The following is a 21,895-nucleotide window of genomic DNA, read 5'->3' as shown; positions in this document are numbered from 1 at the left end:
AAATGAGACACCGTTAACAAACGGGCTCAAGGAGAACACGAGAACATTCACAAATGGACTCGGGAAATGAGGCACCGTTCACAAACGGGCTCAAGGAAAACACGAGAACATTCAGAAATGGACTCGAAAAATGAGGCACCGTTCACTAACAGGCTCAAGGAGAACATGAAACCATTCAGAAATGGACTCAGAAAATTAGACACCCTTCACAAACGGGCTCAAGTAGAACACGAGACCATTCACAAATGGACTAACAAAATGAGACACCGTTCACAAACGGGTTGAAGGACAACACGAGACCATTCACAAATATACTCGGAAAATGAGGCACCGTTTACAAACGGGCTCAAGGAGGACATGAGACCACTCACAAATGGACTTAGAAATGAGACACCGTTCACAAACGGGCTCAAGGAGAACACGAGCCCATTCACCAATGGACTAAGAAAATGAGACACCGTTCAGAATCGGGTTCAAGGAGAACACGAGATCATTCACAAATGGACTCAGAAAATGAGACACCGTTAACAAACGGGCTCAAGGAGAACACGAGAACATTCACAAATGGACTCGGGATATGAGGCACCGTTCACAAACGGGCTCAAGGAAAACACGAGAACATTCAGAAATTGACTCGGAAAATGAGGCACCGTTCACTAACGGGCTCAAGGAGAACATGAAACCATTCAGAAATGGACTCAGAAAATTATACACCCTTCACAAACGGGCTCAAGTAGAACACGAGACCATTCACAAATGGACTAAGAAAATGAGACACCGTTCACAAACGGGTTGAAGGACAACACGAGACCATTCACAAATATACTCGGAAAATGAGGCACCGTTCACAAACGGGCTCAAGGAGGACATGAGACCACTCACAAATGGACTTAGAAATGAGACACCGTTCACTAACGGGCTCAAGGACAACATGAAACTATTCAGAAATGGACTCAGAAAATTAGACACCCTTCACAAACGGGCTCAAGTAGAACACGAGACCATTCACAAATGGACTAAGAAAATGAGACACCGTTCACAAACGGGTTGAAGAACAACACGAGACCATTCACAAATATACTCGGAAAATGAGGCACCGTTCACAAACGGGCTCAAGGAGGACATGAGACCACTCACAAATGGACTTAGAAAAGAGACACCGTTCACAAACGGGCTCAAGGAGAACACGAGACCATTCACCAATGGACTCAGAAAATGAGACACCGTTCACAAACGGGCTCAAGTAGAACACGAGACCATTCACAAATGGACGAAGAAAATGAGACACCGTTCACAAACGGGCGCAAGGAGAACACGAGACCATTCACCAATGGACTCAGAAAATGAAGCACCGTTCACAAACGGGCTCAGGTAGAACACGAGACCATTCACAAATGGACTAAGAAAATGATACACCGTTCACAAACGGGCGCAATGAGAACACGGGACCATTCACATTTGGAATAAGAAAATGAGACACTGTTCACAAACGGGCTCAAGGAGAACACGAGACCATTCCCAAATTGAATCGGGAAATGCGGCACCGTTCACAAACGGGATCAAGGAGGACATGTGACCATTCACAAATGGACTCAGAAAATGAGACTCCGTTCACAAACGGGTTCAAGTAGAACACGAGCTCATTCACAAATGGACTCAGAAAATGAGACACTGATAACAAACGGGCTCAAGGAGAACACGAGAACATTCACAAATGGACTCGGGAAATGAGGCACCGTTCACAAACGGCCTCAAGGAAAACACGAGAACATTTAGAAATGGACTCGGGAAATGAGGCACCGTTCACTAACGGGCTCAAGGAGAACATGAAACCATTCAGAAATGGACTCAGAAAATTAGACACCCTTCACAAACGGGCTCAAGTAGAACACGAGACCATTCACAAATGGACTAAGAAAATGAGACACCGTTCACAAACGGGTTGAAGGACAACACGAGACCATTCACAAATATACTCGGAAAATGAGGCACCGTTCACAAACGGGCTCAAGGAGGACATGAGACCACTCACAAATGGACTTAGACATCAGACACCGTTCACAAACGGGCTCAAGGAGAACACGAGACCATTCACCAATGGACTCAGAAAATGAGACACCGTTCACAAACGGGCTCAAGTAGAACACGAGACCATTCACAAATGGACTAAGAAAATGAGACACCGTTCACAAACGGGCTGAAGGAGAACACGAGACCATTCACCAATGGACTCAGAAAATGAAGCACCGTTCACAAACGGGCTCATGTAGAACACGAGACCATTCACAAATGGACTAAGAAAATGAGACACCGTTCACAAACGGGCGCAATGAGAACACGGGACCATTCACATTTGGAATAAGAAAATGAGACACTGTTCACAAACGGGCTCAAGGAGAACACGAGAACATTCCCAAATCGAATCGAGAAATGCGGCACCGTTCACAAACGGGCTCAAGGAGGACATGTGACCATTCACAAATGGACTCAGAAAATGAGACACCGTTCACAAACGGGTTCAAGTAGAACACGAGATCATTCACAAATGGACTCAGAAAATGAGACACTGTTAACAAACGGGCTCAAGGAGAACACGAGAACATTCACAAATGGACTCGGGAAATGAGGCACCGTTCACAAACGGGCTCAAGGAAAACACGAGAACATTCAGAAATCTACTCGGGAAATGAGGCACCGTTCACTAACGGGCTCAAGGAGAACATGAAACCATTCAGAAATGGACTCAGAAAATTAGACACCCTTCACAAACGGGCTCAAGTAGAACACGAGACCATTCACAAATGTACTAAGAAAATGAGACACCATTCACAAACGGGTTCAAGGACAACATGAGAGCATTCACAAATGGACTCAGAAAATGAGATATCGTTTATAAACGGGCTCAAAGAGGAAATGAGGCCATTCACATGTGGACTCGAAAAATGAGACACCGTTCACAAACGGGCTCAAGGAGAACACGAGACCATTTACAAATGGAGTCGGGAAATGAGGCACTGTTCACAAACGGGCTCAAGGAGGACAGGAGACCAATCACAAATGGACTCAGAAAATGAGACACCATTCACAAATAGGCTCATGAAAAATACTAGATCATTCACAAATGGACTCGGGAAATGAGGCACTGTTCACAAACGAGCTCAAGTAGAACACGAGACCATTCACAAATGGACTAAGAAAATGAGACACCATTCACAAACGAGCGCAATGAGAACACGGGACCATTCACATTTGGACTAAGAAAATGAGACACTGTGCACAAACGGGCTCAAGGAGAACACGAGACCATTCACAAATCGAATCGGGAAATGCGGCACCGTTCACAAACGGGCTCAAGGAGGACATGTGACCATTCACAAATGGACTTAGAAAATGAGACACCGTTCACAAACGGGTTCAAGGAGAACACGAGATCATTCACAAATGGACTTAGAAAATGAGACACAGTTAACAAACGGGCTCAAGGAGAACACGAGAACATTCTCAAATGGACTCGGGAAATGAGACACCGTTCACAAACGAGCTCAAGGAGAACATGAAACCATTCAGAAATGGACTCAGAAAATTAGACACCCTTCACAAACGGGCTCAAGTAGGACACGAGACCATTCACAAATGGACTAAGAAAATGAGACACCGTTCACAAACGGGTTCAAGGACAACATGAGAGCATTCACAAATGGACTCAGAAAATGAGACACCGTTCAGAAACGGGTTCAAAAAGAACACGAGATCATTCACAAATGGACTCAGAAAATGAGACACCGTTAACAAACGGGCTCAAGGAGAACACGAGAACATTCACAAATGGTCTCGGGAAATGAGGCACCGTTCACAAACGGGCTCAAGGAAAACACGAGAACATTCAGAAATGGACTCGGAAAATGAGGCACCGTTCACTAACGGGCTCAAGGAGAACATGAAACCATTCAGAAATGGACTCAGAAAATTAGACACCCTTCACAAACGGGCTCAAGTAGAACACGACACCATTCACAAATGGACTAAGAAAATGAGACACCGTTCACAAACGGGTTGAAGGACAACACGAGACCATTCACAAATATACTCAGAAAATGAGGCACCGTTCACAAACGGGCTCAAGGAGGACATGAGACCACTCACAAATGGACTTAGAAATGAGACACCGTTCACAAACGGGCTCAAGGAGAACACGAGACCATTCACAAATGGACTCAGAAAATGAGACACCGTTCAAAAACGGGTTCAAGGAGAACACCAGATCATTCACAAATGGACTCAGAAAATGAGACACCGTTAACAAACCGGCTCAAGGAGAACACGAGAACATTCACAAATGGACTCGGGAAATGTGGCACCGTTCACAAACGGGCTCAAGGAAAACACGAGAACATTCAGAATTGGACTCGGAAAATGAGGCACCGTTCACTAACGGGCTCAAGGAGAACATGAAACCATTCAGAAATGGACTCAGAAAATTAGACACCCTTCACAAACGGGCTCAACTAGAACACGAGACCATTCACAAATGGACTAAGAAAATGAGACACCGTTCACAAACGGGTTGAAGGACAACACGAGACCATTCACAAATATACTCGGAAAATGAGGCACCGTTCACAAACGGGCTCAAGGAGCACATGAGACCACTCACAAATGGACTTAGAAATGAGACACCGTTCACAAACGGGCTCAAGGAGAACACGAGACCATTCACCAATGGACTAAGAAAATGAGACACCGTTCACAAACGGGCTCAAGTAGAACACGGGACCATTCACAAATGGACGAAGAAAATGAGACACCGTTCACAAACGGGCGCAAGGAGAACACGAGACCATTCACCAATGGACTCAGAAAATGAAGCACCGTTCACAAACGGGCTCATGTAGAACACAAGACCATTCACAAATGGACTAAGAAAATAAGACACCGTTCACAAACGGGCGCAATGAGATCACGGGACCATTCACATTTGGAATAAGAAAATGAGACACTGTTCACAAACGGGCTCAAGGAGAACACGAGACCATTCACAAATCGAATCGGGAAATGCGGCACCGTTCACAAACGGGCTCAAGGAGAACACGAGATCATTTACAAATGGACTCAGAAAATGAGACACCGTTAACAAACGGGCTCAAGGAGAACACGAGAACATTCACAAATGGACTCGGGAAATGAGGCACCGTTCACAAACGGGCTCAAGGAAAACACGAGAACATTCAGAAATGGACTCGGGAAATGAGGCACCGTTCACTAACGGGCTCAAGGAGAACATGAAACCATTCAGAAATGGACTCAGAAAATTAGACACCCTTCACAAACGGGCTCAAGTAGAACACGAGACCATTCACAAATGGACTAAGAAAATGAGACACCGTTAACAAACGGGTTCAAGGACAACATGAGAGCATTCACAAATGGACTCAGAAAATGAGATATCGTTTACAAACGGGCTCAAAGAGGAATTGAGGCCATTCACATGTGGACTCGAAAAATGAGACACCGTTCACAAACGGGCTCAAGGAGAACACGAGACCATTTACAAATGGAGTCGGGAAATGAGGCACTGTTCACAAACGGGCTCAAGGAGGACAGGAGACCATTCACAAATGGACTCGGAAAATGAGACACCATTCACAAACAGGCTCATGAAAAATACTAGACCATTCACAAATGGACTCGGGAAATGAGGCACTGTTCACAAACGGGCTCAAGGAGGACATGAGACCATTTACAAATGGACTCAGAAATGAGACACCGTTCACAAACGGGCTCAAGGAGAACACGAGACCATTCACCAATGGACTCAGAAAATGAGACATCATTCACAAACGGGCTTAAGGAGAACACGTGACCATTCACAAATGGACTAAGAAAATGAGACACCGTTCACAAACGGGCGCAAGGAGAACACAAGACCATTCACCAATGGACTCAGAAAATGAGACACCGTTCACAAACGGGCTCAAGTAGAACACGAGACCATTCACAAATGGACTAAGAAAATGAGACACCGTTCACAAACGGGCGCAATGAGAACACGGGACCATTCACATTTGGACTAAGAAAATGAGACACTGTTCACAAACGGGCTCAAGGAGAACACGAGACCATTCACAAATCGAATCGGGAAATAAGGCACAGTTCACAAACGTGCTCAAGGAGGACATGTGACCATTCACAAATGGACTTAGAAAATGAGACATCGTTCACAAACGGGTTCAAGGAGAACACGAGATCATTCACAAATGGACTCAGAAAATGAGACACCGTTAACAAACGGGCTCAAGGAGAACACGAGAACATTCACAAATGGACTCGGGAAATGAGGCACCGTTCACAAACGGGCTCAAGGAAAACATGTGAACATTCAGAAATGGACTCGGGAAATGAGGCACCGATCACTAACGGGCTCAAGGAGAACATGAAACCATTCAGAAATGGACTCAGAAAATTAGACACCCTTCACAAACGGGCACAAGTAGAACACGAGACCATTCACAAATGGACTAAGAAAATGAGACACCGTTCACAAACGGGTTCAAGGACAACACGAGACCATTCACAAATATACTCGGAAAATGAGGCACCGTTCACAAACGGGCTTAAGGAGGACATGAGACCATTCACAAACGAACTCAGAAAATGAGACACCGTTCACAAACGGGTTCAAGGAGAACATGAGACCATTCCCAAATGGAATCGGAAAATGGGACACCGTTCCAAAACGGCGGGCTCAAGTAGAACAAGAGACCATTCACAAATGAACTCAGAAAATGAGACACCGTTCACAAACGGGCTCAAGGAGGACATGAGAGCATTCACAAATGGACTCAGAAAATGAGATATCGTTTACAAACGAGCTCAAAGAGGATATGAGGCCATTCACATATGGACTCGAAAAATGAGACACCGTTCACAAAGGGCTCAAGGAGAACACGAGACCATTTACAAATGGAGTCGGGAAATGAGGCACTCTTAACAAACGGGCTCAAGGAGGACAGGAGACCATTCACAAATGGACTCTGAAAATGAGACACCATTCACAAACAGGCTCATGAAAAATACTAGACCATTCACAAATGGACTCAGGAAATGAGGCACTGTTCACAAACGGGCTCAAGGAGGACATGAGACCATTCACAAATGAACTCAGAAATGAGACACCGTTCACAAACGGGCTCAAGGAGAACACGAGACCATTCACCAATGGACTCAGAAAATGAGACATCATTCACAAACGGGCTTAAGGAGAACACGAGACCATTCACAAATGGACTACGAAAATGAGACACCGTTCACAAACGGGCACAAGGAGAACACAAGACCATTCACCAATGGACTCAGAAAATGAGACACCGTTCAAAAACGGGCTCAAGTAGAACACGAGACCATTCACAAATGGACTAAGAAAATGAGACACCGTTCACAAACGGGCGCAATGAGAACACGGGACCATTCACATTTGGACTAAGAAAATGAGACACTGTTCACAAACGGGCTCAAGGAGAACACGAGACCATTCACAAATCGAATCGGGAAATGCGGCACCGTTCACAAACGGGCTCAAGGAGGACATGTGACCATTCACAAATGGACTCAGAAAATGAGACACCGTTCAGAAACGGGTTCAAGGAGAACACGAGATCATTCACAAATGGACTCAGAAAATGAGACACCGTTAACAAACGGGCTCAAGGAGAACACGAGAACATTCACAAATGGACTCGGGAAATGAGGCACCGTTCACAAACGGGCTCAAGGAAAACACGATAACATTCAGAAATGGACTCGGAAAATGAGGCACCGTTCACTAACGGGCTCAACGAGAACATGAAACCATTCAGAAATGGACTCAGAAAATTAGACACCCTTCACAAACGGGCTCAAGGAGAACACGAGACCATTCACCAATGGACTCAGAAAATGAGACACTGTTCACAAACAGGCTCAAGTAGAACACGAGACCATTCACAAATGGACGAAGAAAATGAGACACCGTTCACAAACGGGCGCAAGGAGAACACGAGACCATTCACCAATGGACTCAGAAAATGAAGCACCGTTCACAAACGGGCTCATGTAGAACACGAGACCATTCACAAATGGACTAAGAAAATGAGACACCGTTCACAAACGGGCGCAATGAGAACACGGGACCATTCACATTTGGAATAAGAAAATGAGACACTGTTCACAAACAGGCTCAAGGAGAACACGAGACCATTCCCAAATCGAATCGGGAAATGGGGCACCGTTCACAAACGGGCTCAAGGAGGACATGTGACCATTCACAAATGGACTCAGAAAATGAGACACCGTTCACAAACGGGTTCAAGTAGAAAATGAGACACCGTTCACAAACGGGTTCAAGGACAACATGAGAGCATTCACAAATGAACTCAGAAAATGAGACACCGTTCAGAAACGGGTTCAAGGAGAACACGAGATCATTCACAAATGGACTCAGAAAATGAGACACCGTTAACAAACGGGCTCAAGGAGAACACGAGAACATTCACAAATGGACTCGGGAAATGAGGCACCGTTAACAAACGGGCTCAAGGAAAACACGAGAACATTCAGAAATGGACTCGGAAAATGAGGCACCGTTCACAAACGGGCTCAAGGAAAACACGAGAACATTCAGAAATGGACTCGGGAAATGAGGCACCGTTCACTAACGGGCTCAAGGAGAACATGAAACCATTCAGAAATGGACTCAGAAAATTAGACACCCTTCACAAACGGGCTCAAGTAGAACACGAGACCATTCACAAATGGACTAAGAGAATGAGACACCGTTCACAAACGGGTTCAAGGACAACACGAGACCATTCACAAATATACTCGGAATATGAGGCACCGTTCACAAACGGGCTCAAGGAGGACATGAGACCATTCACAAACGAACTCAGAAAATGAGACACCGTTCACAAACTGGTTCAACGAGAACATGAGACCATTCCCAAATGGAGTCGGAAAATGGGACACCGTTCCAAAACGGCGGGCTCAAGGAGAACAAGAGACCATTCACAAATGAACTCAGAAAATGAGACACCGTTCACAAACGGGCTCAAGGAGGACATGAGAGCATTCACAAATGAACTCAGAAAATGAGATATCGTTTACAAACGAGCTCAAAGAGGATATGAGGCCATTCACATATGGACTCGAAAAATAAGACACCGTTCACAAACGGGCTGAAGGAGAACACGAGACCATTTACAAATGGAGTCGAGAAATGAGGCACTGTTCACAAACGGGCTCAAGGAGGACAGGAGACCATTCACAAATGGACTCCGAAAATGAGACACCATTCACAAACAGGCTCATGAAAAATACTAGACCATTCACAAATGGACTCGGGAAATGAGGCACTGTTCACAAACGGGCTCAAGGAGGACATGAGACCATTCACAAATGAACTCAGAAATGAGACACCGTTCAAAAAAACGGGCTCAAGGAGAACACGAGACCATTCACCAATGGACTCAGAAAATGAGACATCATTCACAAACGGGCTTAAGGAGAACACGAGACCATTCACAAATGGACTAAGAAAATGAGACACCGTTCACAAACGGGCGCAAGGAGAACACAAGAGCATTCACCAATGGACTTAGAAAATGAGACACCGTTCAAAAACGGACGCAATGAGAACACGGGACCATTCACATTTGGACTAAGAAAATGAGACACCGTTAACAAACGGGCTCAAGGAGAACACGAGAACATTCACAAATGGACTCGGGAAATGAGGCACCGTTCACAAACGGGCTCAAGGAAAACACGAGAACATTCAGAAATGGACTCGGGAAATGAGGCACCGTTCACTAACGGGCTCAAGGAGAACATGAAACCATTCAGAAATGGACTCAGAAAATTAGACACCCTTCACAAACGGGCTCAAGTAGAACACGAGACCATTCACAAATGGACTAAGAAAATGAGACACCGTTCACAAACGGGTTGAAGGACAACACGAGACCATTCACAAATATACTCGGAAAATGAGGCACCGTTCACAAACGGGCTCAAGGAGGACATGAGACCACTCACAAATGGACTTAGAAATGAGACACCGTTCACTAACGGGTTCAAGGAGAACACGAGACCATTCACCCATGGACTCAGAAAATGAGACACCGTTCACAAACGGGCTCAAGTAGAACACGAGACCATTCACAAATGGACGAAGAAAATGAGACACCGTTCACAAACGGGTTCAAGGAGAACATGAGACCATTCCCAAATGGAGTCGGAAAATGGGACACCGTTCCAAAACGGCGGGCTCAAGGAGAACAAGAGACCATTCACAAATGAACTCAGAAAATGAGACACCGTTAACAAACGGGCTCAAGGAGGACATGAGAGCATTCACAAATGGACTCAGAAAATGAGATATCGTTTACAAACGAGCTCAAAGAGGATATGAGGCCATTCACATATGGACTCGAAAAATGAGACACCGTTCACAAACGGGCTGAAGGAGAACACGAGACCATTTACAAATGGAGTCGGGAAATGAGGCACTGTTCACAAACGGGCTCAAGGAGGACAGGAGACCATTCACAAATGGACTCAGAAAATGAGACACCATTCACAAACAGGCTCATGAAAAATACTAGACCATTCACAAATGGACTCGAGAAATGAGGCACTGTTCACAAACGTGCTCAAGGAGGACATGAGACCATTCACAAATGAACTCAGAAATGAGACACCGTTCACAAACGGGCTCAAGGAGAACACGAGACCATTCACCAATGGACTCAGAAAATGAGACATCATTCACAAACGGGCTTAAGGAGAACACGAGACCATTCACAAATGGACTAAGAAAATGAGACACCGTTCACAAACGGGCGCAAGGAGAACACAAGACCATTCACCAATGGACTCAGAAAATGAGACACCGTTCACAAACGGGCTCAAGTAGAACACGAGACCATTCACAAATGGACTAAGAAAATGAGACACCGTTCACAAACGGGCGCAATGAGAACACGGGACCATTCACATTTGGACTAAGAAAATGAGACACTGTTCAGAAACGGGCTCAAGGAGAACACGAGACCATTCACAAATCGAATCGGGAAATAAGGCACAGTTCACAAACGTGCTCAAGGTGGACATGTGACCATTCACAAATGAACTTAGAAAATGAGACACCGTTCACAAACGGGTTCAAGGAGAACACGAGATCATTCACAAATGGACTCAGAAAATGAGACACCGTTAACAAACGGGCTCAAGGAGAACACGAGAACATTCACAAATGGACTCGGGAAATGAGGCACCGTTCACAAACGGGCTCAAGGAAAACATGAGAACATTCAGAAATGGACTCGGGAAATGAGGCACCGTTCACTAACGGGCTCAAGGAGAACATGAAACCATTCAGAAATGGACTCAGAAAATTAGACACCCTTCACAAACGGGCTCAAGTAGAACACGAGACCATTCACAAATGGACTAAGAAAATGAGACACCGTTCACAAACGGGCTCAAGGAGAACACGAGACCATTTACAAATGGAGTCGGGAAATGAGGCACTGTTCACAAACGGGCTCAAGGAGGACAGGAGACCATTCACAATTGGACTCAGAAAATGAGACACCATTCACAAACAGGCTCATGAAAAATACTGGACCATTCACAAATGGACTCGGGAAATGAGGCACTGTTCACAAACGGGCTCAAGGAGGACATGAGACCATTCACAAATGAACTCAGAAATGAGACACCGTTCCCAAACGGGCTCAAGGAGAACACGAGACCATTCACCAATGGTCTCAGAAAATGAGACATCATTCACAAACGGGCTTAAGGAGAACACGAGACCATTCACAAATGGACTAAGAAAATGAGACACCGTTCACAAACGGGCGCAAGGAGAACACAAGACCATTCACCAATGGACTCAGAAAATGAGACATCGTTCACAAACGGGCTCAAGTAGAACACGAGACCATTCACAAATGGACTAAGAAAATGAGACACCGTTCACAAACGGGAGCAATGAGAACACGGGACCATTCACATTTGGACTAAGAAAATGAGACACTGTTCACAAACGGGCTCAAGGAGAACACGAGACCATTCACAAATCGAATCGGGAAATAAGGCACAGTTCACAAACGTGCTTATGGAGGACATGTGACCATTCACAAATGGACTTAGAAAATGAGACACCGTTCACAAACGGGTTCAAGTAGAACACGAGATCATTCACAAATGGACTCAGAAAATGAGACACCGTTAACAAACGGGCTCAAGGAGAACACGAGAACATTCACAAATGGACTCGGGAAATGAGGCACCGTTCACAAACGGGCTCAAGGAAAACATGAGAACATTCAGAAATGGACTCGGGAAATGAGGCACCGTTCACTAACGGGCTCAAGGAGAACATGAAACCATTCAGAAATGGACTCAGAAAATTAGACACCCTTCACAAACGGGCTCAAGTAGAACACGAGACCATTCACAAATGGACTAAGAAAATGAGACACCGTTCACAAACGGGTTCAAGGACAACACGAGACCATTCACAAATATACTCGGAAAATGAGGCACCGTTCACAAACGGGCTCAAGGAGGACATGAGACCATTCACAAACGAACTCAGAAAATGAGACACCGTTCACAAACGGGTTTTAAGGAGAACATGAGACCATTCCCAAATGGATACGGAAAATGGGACACCGTTCCAAAACGGCCGGCTCTAGGAGAACAAGAGACCATTCACAAATGAACTCAGAAAATGAGACACCGTTCACAAACGGGCTCAAGGAGGACATGAGAGCATTCACAAATGGACTCAGAAAATGAGATATCGTTTACAAACGAGCTCAAAGAGGATATGAGGCCATTCACATATGGACTCGAAAAATGAGACACCGTTCACAAACGGGCTCAAGGAGAACACGAGACCATTTACAAATGGAGTCGGGAAATGAGGCACTCTTCACAAACGGGCTCAAGGAGGACAGGAGACCATTCACAAATGGACTCTGAAAATGAGACACCATTCACAAACAGGCTCATGAAAAATACTAGACCATTCACAAATGGACTCGGGAAATGAGGCACTGTTCACAAACGGGCTCAAGGAGGACATGAGACCATTCACAAATGAACTCAGAAATGAGACACCGTTCACAAACAGGCTCAAGGAGAACACGAGACCATTCACCAATGGACTCAGAAAATGAGACATCATTCACAAACGGGCTTAAGGAGAACACGAGACCATTCACAAATGGACTAAGAAAATGAGACACCGTTCACAAACGGGCACAAGGAGAACACAAGACCATTCACCAATGGACTCAGAAAATGAGACACCGTTCAAAAACGGGCTCAAGTAGAACACGAGACCATTCACAAATGGACTAAGAAAATGAGACACCGTTCACAAACGGGCGCAATGAGAACACGGGACCATTCACATTTGGACTAAGAAAATGAGACACTGTTCACAAACGGGCTCAAGGAGAACACGAGACCATTCACAAATCGAATCGGGAAATGCAGCACCGTTCACAAACGGGCTCAAGGAGGACATGTGACCATTCACAAATGGACTCAGAAAATGAGACACAGTTCAGAAACGGGTTCAAGGAGAACACGAGATCATTCACAAATGGACTCAGAAATTGAGACACCGTTAACAAACGGGCTCAAGGAGAACACGAGAACATTCACAAATGGACTCGGGAAATGAGGCACCGTTCACAAACGGGCTAAAGGAAAACACGAGAACATTCAGAAATGGATTCGGAAAATGAGGCACCGTTCACTAACGGGCTCAAGGAGAACATGAAACCATTCAGAAATGGACTCAGAAAATTAGACACTCTTCACAAACGGGCTCAAGTAGAACACGAGACCATTCACAAATGGACTAAGAAAATGAGACACCGTTCACAAACGGGTTAAAGGACAACACGAGACCATTCACAAATATACTCGGAAAATGAGACACCGTTCACAAACGGGCTCAAGGAGGACATGAGACCACTCACAAATGGACTTAGAAATGAGACACCGTTCACAAACGGGCTCAAGGAGAACACGAGACCATTCACCAATGGACTCAGAAAATGTGACACCGTTCACAAACAGGCTCAAGTAGAACACGAGACCATTCACAAATGGACGAAGAAAATGAGACACCGTTCACAAACGGGCGCAAGGAGAACACGAGACTATTCACCAATGGACTCAGAAAATGAAGCACCGTTCACAAACGGGCTCATGTAGACACCAGACCATTCACAAATGGACTAAGAAAATGAGACACCGTTCACAAACGGGCGCAATGAGAACACGGGACCATTCACATTTGAAATAAGAAAATGAGACACTGTTCACAAACGGGCTCAAGGAGAACACGAGACCATTCCCAAATCGAATCGGGAAATGCGGCACCGTTCACAAACGGGCTCAAGGAGGACATGTGACCATTCAAAAATGGACTCAGAAAATGAGATACCGTTCACAAACGGGTTCAAGTAGAACACGAGATCATTCACAAATGGACTCAGAAAATGAGACACTGTTAACAAACTGGCTCAAGGAGAACACGAGAACATTCACAAATGGACTCGGGAAATGAGGCACCGTTCACAAACGGGCTCAAGGAAAACACGAGAACATTCAGAAATGGACTCGGGAAATGAGGCACCGTTCACTAACGGGCTCAAGGAGAACATGAAACCATTCAGAAATGGACTCAGAAAATGAGACACCGTTCATAAACGGGTTCAAGGACAACCCGAGACCATTCACAAATGGACTAAGAAAATGAGACACCGTTCACAAACGGGTTCAAGGACAACATGAGAGCATTCACAAATGGACTCACAAAATGAGATATCGTTTATAAACGGGCTCAAAGAGGAAATGAGGCCATTCACATGTGGACTCGAAAAATGAGACACCGTTCACAAACGGGCTCAAGGAGAACACGAGACCATTTACAAATGGAGTCGGGAAATGAGGCACTGTTCACAAACGGGCTCAAGGAGGACAGGAGACCATTCACAAATGGACTCAGAAAATGAGACACCATTCACAAACAGGCTCATGAAAAATACTAGACCATTCACAAATGGACTCGGGAAATGAGGCACTGTTCACAAACGGGCTCAAGTAGAACACGAGACCATTCACAAATGGACTAAGAAAATGAGACACCGTTCACAAACGAGCGCAATGAGAACACGGGACCATTCACATTTGGACTAAGAAAATGAGACAATGTTCACAAACGGGCTCAAGGAGAACAGGAGACCATTCACAAATCGAATCGGGAAATGCGGCACCGTTCACAAACGGGCTCAAGGAGGACATGTGACCATTCACAAATGGACTTAGAAAATGAGACACCGTTCACAAACGGGTTCAAGGAGAACACGAGATCATTCACAAATTGACTTAGAAAATGAGACACAGTTAACAAACGGGCTCAAGGAGAACACGAGAACATTCACAAATGGACTCGGGAAATGAGGCACCGTTCACAAACGGGCTCAAGGTAAACACGAGAACATTCAGAAATGGACTCGGGAAATGAGGCACTGTTCACTAACGAGCTCAAGGAGAACATGAAACCATTCAGAAATGGACTCAGAAAATTAGACACCCTTCACAAACGTGCTCAAGTAGAACACGAGACCATTCACAAATGAACTAAGAAAATGAGACACCGTTCACAAACGGGTTCAAGGACAACATGAGAGCATTCACAAATGAACTCAGAAAATGAGACACCGTTCAGAAACGGGTTCAAGGAGAACACGAGATCATTCACAAATGAACTCAGAAAATGAGACACCGTTAACAAACGGGCTCAAGGAGAACACGAGAACATTCACAAATGGACTCGGGAAATGAGGCACCGTTCACAAACGGGCTCAAGGAAAACACGAGAACATTCAGAAATGGACTCGGAAAATGAGGCACCGTTCACAAACGGTCTCAAGGAAAACACGAGAACATTCAGAAATGGACTCGGGAAATGAGGCACCGTTCACTAACGGGCTCAAGGAGAACATGAAACCATTCAGAAATGGACTCAGAAAATTAGACACCCTTCACAAACGGGCTCAAGTAGAACACGAGACCATTCACAAATGGACTAAGAGAATGAGACACCGTTCACAAACAGGTTCAAGGACAACACGAGACCATTCACAAATATACTCGGAATATGAGGCACCGTTCACAAACGGGCTCAAGGAGGACATGAGACCATTCACAAACGAACTCAGAAAATGAGACACCGTTCACAAACAGGTTCAAGGAGAACATGAGACCATTCCCAAATGGAGTCGGAAAATGGGACACCGTTCCAAAATGGCGGGCTCAAGGAGAAAAAGAGACCATTCACAAATGAACTCAGAAAATGAGACACCGTTCACAAACGGGCGCAAGGAGGACATGAGAGCATTCACAAATGGACCCAGAAAATGAGATATCGTTTACAAACGAGCTCAAAGAGGATATGAGGCCATTCACATATGGACTCGAAAAATGAGACACCGTTCACAAACGGGCTGAAGGAGAACACGAGACCATTTACAAATGGAGTCGGGAAATGAGGCACTGTTCACAAACGGGCTCAAGGAGGACAGGAGACCATTCACAAATGGACTCAGAAAATGAGACACCATTCACAAACAGGCTAATGAAAAATACTAGACCATTCACAAATGGACTCGGGAAATGAGGCACTGTTCACAAACGGGCTCAAGGAGGACATGAGACCATTCACAAATGAACTCAGAAATGAGACACCGTTCACAAACGGGCTCAAGGAGAACACGAGACCATTCACCAATGGACTCAGAAAATGAGACATCATTCACAATCGGGCTTAAGGAGAACACGAGACCATTCACAAATGGACTAAGAAAATGAGACACCGTTCACAAACGGGCGCAAGGAGAACACAAGAGCATTCACCAATGGACTTAGAAAATGAGACACCGTTCAAAAACGGGCGCAATGAGAACACGGGACCATTCACATTTGGACTAAGAAAATGAGACACCGTTCACAAACGGGCTCAAGGAGAACACGAGACCATTCACCAATGGACTCAGAAAATGAGACACCGTTCACAAACGGGCTCAAGTAGAACACGAGACCATTCACAAATGGACTAAGAAAATGAGACACCGTTCACAAACGGGCTGAAGGAGAACACGAGACCATTCACCAATGGACTCAGAAAATGAAGCACCGTTCACAAACGGGCTCATGTAGAACACGAGACCATTCACAAATGGACTAAGAAAATGAGACACCGTTCACAAACGGGCGCAATGAGAACACGGGACCATTCACGTTTGGAATAAGAAAATGAGACACTGTTCACAAACGGGCTCAAGGAGAACACGAGACCATTCACAAATCGAATCGGGAAATGCGGCACCGTTCACAAACGGGCTCAAGGAGGACATCTGACCATTCACAAATGGACTCAGAAAATGAGACACCGTTCACAAACGGGCTCAAGGAGAACACGAGAACATTCACAAATGGACTCGGGAAATGAGGCACCGTTCACAAACGGGCTCAAGGAAAACACGAGAACATTCAGAAATGGACTCGGGAAATGAGGCACCGTTCACTAACGGGCTCAAGGAGAACATGAAACCATTCAGAAATGGACTCAGAAAATGAGACACCGTTCACAAACGGGTTCAAGGACAACACGAGACCATTCACAAATATACTCGGAAAATGAGGCACCGTTCACAAACGGGCTCAAGGAGAACATGAGACCATTCACAAACGAACTCAGAAAATGAGACACCGTTCACAAACGGGTTCAAGGAGAACATGAGACCATTCCCAAATGGAGTCGGAAAATGGGACACCGTTCACAAACGGGCTCAAGGAGAACACGAGACCATTTACAAATGGAGTCGGGAAATGAGGCAGTGTTCACAAACGGGCTCAAGGAGGACAGGAGACCATTCACAAATTGACTCAGAAAATGAGACACCATTCACAAACAGGCTAATGAAAAATACTAGACCATTCACAAATGGACTCGGGAAATGAGGCACTGTTCACAAACGGGCTCAAGGAGGACATGAGACCATTTACAAATGGACTCAGAAATGAGACACCGTTCACAAACGGGCTCAAGGAGAACACGAGACCATTCACCAATGGACTCAGAAAATGAGACATCATTCACAAACGAGCTTAAGGAGAACACGAGACCATTCACAAATGGACTAAGAAAATGAGACACCGTTCACAAACGGGCGCAAGGAGAACACAAGACCATTCACCAATGGACTCAGAAAATGAGACACCGTTCACAAACGGGCTCAAGTAGAACACGAGACCATTCACAAATGGGCTAAGAAAATGAGACACCGTTCACAAATGAGCGCAATGAGAACACGGGACCATTCACATTTGGACTAAGAAAATGAGACACTGTTCACAAACCGGCTCAAGGAGAACACGAGACCATTCACAAATCGAATCGGGAAATGCGGCACCGTTCACAAAACGGGCTCAAGGAGGACATGTGACCATTCACAAATGGACTTAGAAAATGAGACACCGTTCACAAACGGGTTCAAGGAGAACACGAGATCATTCACAAATGGACTCAGAAAATGAGACACCGTTAACAAACGGGCTCAAGGAGAACACGAGAACATTCACAAATGGACTCGGGAAATGAGGCACCGTTCACAAACGGGCTCAAGGAAAACACGAGAACATTCAGAAATGGACTCGGGAAATGAGGCACCGTTCACTAACGGGCTCAAGGAGAACAAGAAACCATTCAGAAATGGACTCAGAAAATTAGACACCCTTCACAAACGGGCTCAAGTAGAACACGAGACCATTCACAAATGGACGAAGAAAATGAGACACCGTTCACAAACGGGTTCAAGGACAACACGAGACCATTCACAAATATACTCGGAAAATGAGGCACCGTTCACAAACGGGCTCAAGGAGGACATGAGACCATTCACAAACAAACTCAGAAAATGAGACACCGTTCACAAACGGGTTCAAGGAGAACATGAGACCATTCCCAAATGGAGTCGGAAAATGGGACACCGTTCCAAAACGGCGGGCTCAAGGAGAACAAGAGACCATTCACAAATGAACTCAGAAAATGAGACATCGTTCACAAACGGGCTCAAGGAGGACATGAGAGCATTCACAAATGGACTCAGAAAATGAGATATCGTTTACAAACGAGCTCAAAGAGGATATGAGGCCATTCACATATGGACTCAAAAAATGAGACACCGTTCACAAACGGGCTGAAGGAGAACACGAGACCATTTACAAATGGAGTCGGGAAATGAGGCACTGTTCACAAACGGGCTCAAGGAGGACATGAGACCATTCACAAATGGACTCAGAAAATGAGACACCATTCACAAACAGGCTCAGGAAAAATACTAGACCATTCACAAATGGACTCGGGAAATGAGGCACTGTTCACAAACGGGCTCAAGGAGGACATGAGACCATTCACAAATGAACTCAGAAATGAGACACCGTTCACAAACGGGCTCAAGGAGAACACGAGACCATTCACCAATGGACTCAGAAAATGAGACATCATTCACAAACGGGCTTAAGGAGAACACGAGACCATTCACAAATGGACTAAGAAAACGAGACACCGTTCACAAACGGGCGCAAGGAGAACAAAAGACCATTCACCAATGGACTCAGAAAATGAGACACCGTTCAAAAACGGGCTCAAGTAGAACACGAGACCATTCACAAATGGACTAAGAAAATGAGACACCGTTCACAAACGGGCGCAATGAGAACACGGGACCATTCACATTTGGACTAAGAAAATGAGACACTGTTCACAAACGGGCTCAAGGAGAACACGAGACCATTCACAAATCGAATCGGGAAATGCGGCACCGTTCACAAACGGGCTTAAGGAGGACATGTGACCATTCACAAATGGACTCAGAAAATGAGACACCGTTCAGAAACGGGTTCAAGGAGAACACGAGATCATTCACAAATGGACTCAGAAAATGAGACACCGTTAACAAACGGGCTCAAGGAGAACTCGAGAACATTCACAAATGGACTCGGGAAATGAGGCACCGTTCACAAACGGGCTCAAGGAAAACACGAGAACATTCAGAAATGGACTCGGAAAATGAGGCACCGTTCACTAACGGGCTCAAGGAGAACATGAAACCATTCAGAAATGGACTCAGAAAATTAGACAGCCTTCACAAACGTGCTCAAGTAGAACACGAGACCATTCACAAATGGACTAAGAAAATGAGACACCGTTCACAAACGGGTTGAAGGACAACACGAGACCATTCACAAATATACTCGAAAAATTAGGCATCGTTCACAAACGGGCTCAAGGAGGACATGAGACCACTCACAAATGGACTTAGAAATGAGACACCGTTAACAAACGGGCTCAAGGAGAACACGAGAACATTCACAAATGGACTCGTGAAATGAGGCACCGTTCACAAACGGGCTCAAGGAAAACACGAGAACATTCAGAAATGGACTCGGAAAATGAGGCACCGTTCACAAACGGGCTCAAGGAAAACACGAGAACATTCAGAAATGGACTCGGGAAATGAGGCACCGTTCACTAACGGGCTCAAGGAGAACATGAAACCATTCAGAAATGGACTCAGAAAATTAGACACCCTTCACAAACGGGCTCAAGTAGAACACGAGACCATTCACAAATGGACTAAGAGAATGAGACACCGTTCACAAACGGGTTCAAGGACAACACGAGACCATTCACAAATATACTCGGAATATGAGGCACCGTTCACAAACGGGCTCAAGGAGGACATGAGACCATTCACAAACGAACTCAGAAAATGAGACACCGTTCACAAACGGGTTCAAGGAGAACATGAGACCATTCCCAAATGGAGTCGGAAAATGGGACACCGTTCCAAAACGGCGGGCTCAAGGAGAACAAGAGACCATTCACAAATGAACTCAGAAAATGAGACACCGTTCACAAACGGGCTCAAGGAGGACATGAGAGCATTCACAAATGGACTCAGAAAATGAGATATCGTTTACAAACGAGCTCAAAGAGGATATGAGGCCATTCACATATGGACTCAAAAAATGAGACACTGTTCACAAACGGGCTGAAGGAGAACACGAGACCATTTACAAATGGAGTCGGGAAATGAGGCACTGTTCACAAACGGGCTCAAGGAGGACGGGAGACCATTCACAAATGGACTCAGAAAATGAGACACCATTCACAAACAGGCTCATGAAAAATACTAGACCATTAACAAATGGACTCGGGAAATGAGGCACTGTTCACAAACGGGCTCAAGGAGGACATGAGACCATTCACAAATGAACTCAGAAATGAGACACCGTTTACAAACGGGCTCAAGGAGAACACGAGACCATTCACCAATGGACTCAGAAAATGAGACATAATTCACAAACGGGCTTAAGGAGAACTGTAACAACCCTAAAAAAAAATAAAAAATAAAAAAAAAAAAAACTCGGAATTCCGAGAATAATTCTCGGAACTCCGAGAACTACTGGAGAGATCTCGGAACTCCGAGAAAATAACCTCGGAATTCCGAGAAATCGGACAGTAGTTTTGGAATCCAGTTCTCGGAACTGCAAGAGCATTTGTCGGAACTCCGAGAATTCTCGGAACTCCGAGAATGTCGCGGATTGAGAATCCGAGAGTTTCCAAACTCTCTATGAAGTGCCGATTTCCGTCCTTTTTGGGTGAGTTAACACCAAAACAAACCCTAAAAAGATTCATGACTATATATATATACTATCATAACCTAATGTTCTTCATAAATCAAAACCCTAAAACCTAAGG

This window comes from Tasmannia lanceolata, unplaced genomic scaffold, assembly GCF_043159265.1.
Source record: "Tasmannia lanceolata isolate RefF3 unplaced genomic scaffold, GAP_Taslan_0.1 ptg000002l, whole genome shotgun sequence".
NCBI classification, from domain to species: domain Eukaryota; kingdom Viridiplantae; phylum Streptophyta; class Magnoliopsida; order Canellales; family Winteraceae; genus Tasmannia; species Tasmannia lanceolata.
The sequence above is the reverse complement of the archived record's forward strand: the minus strand, read 5'-3'. Positions refer to the sequence as shown.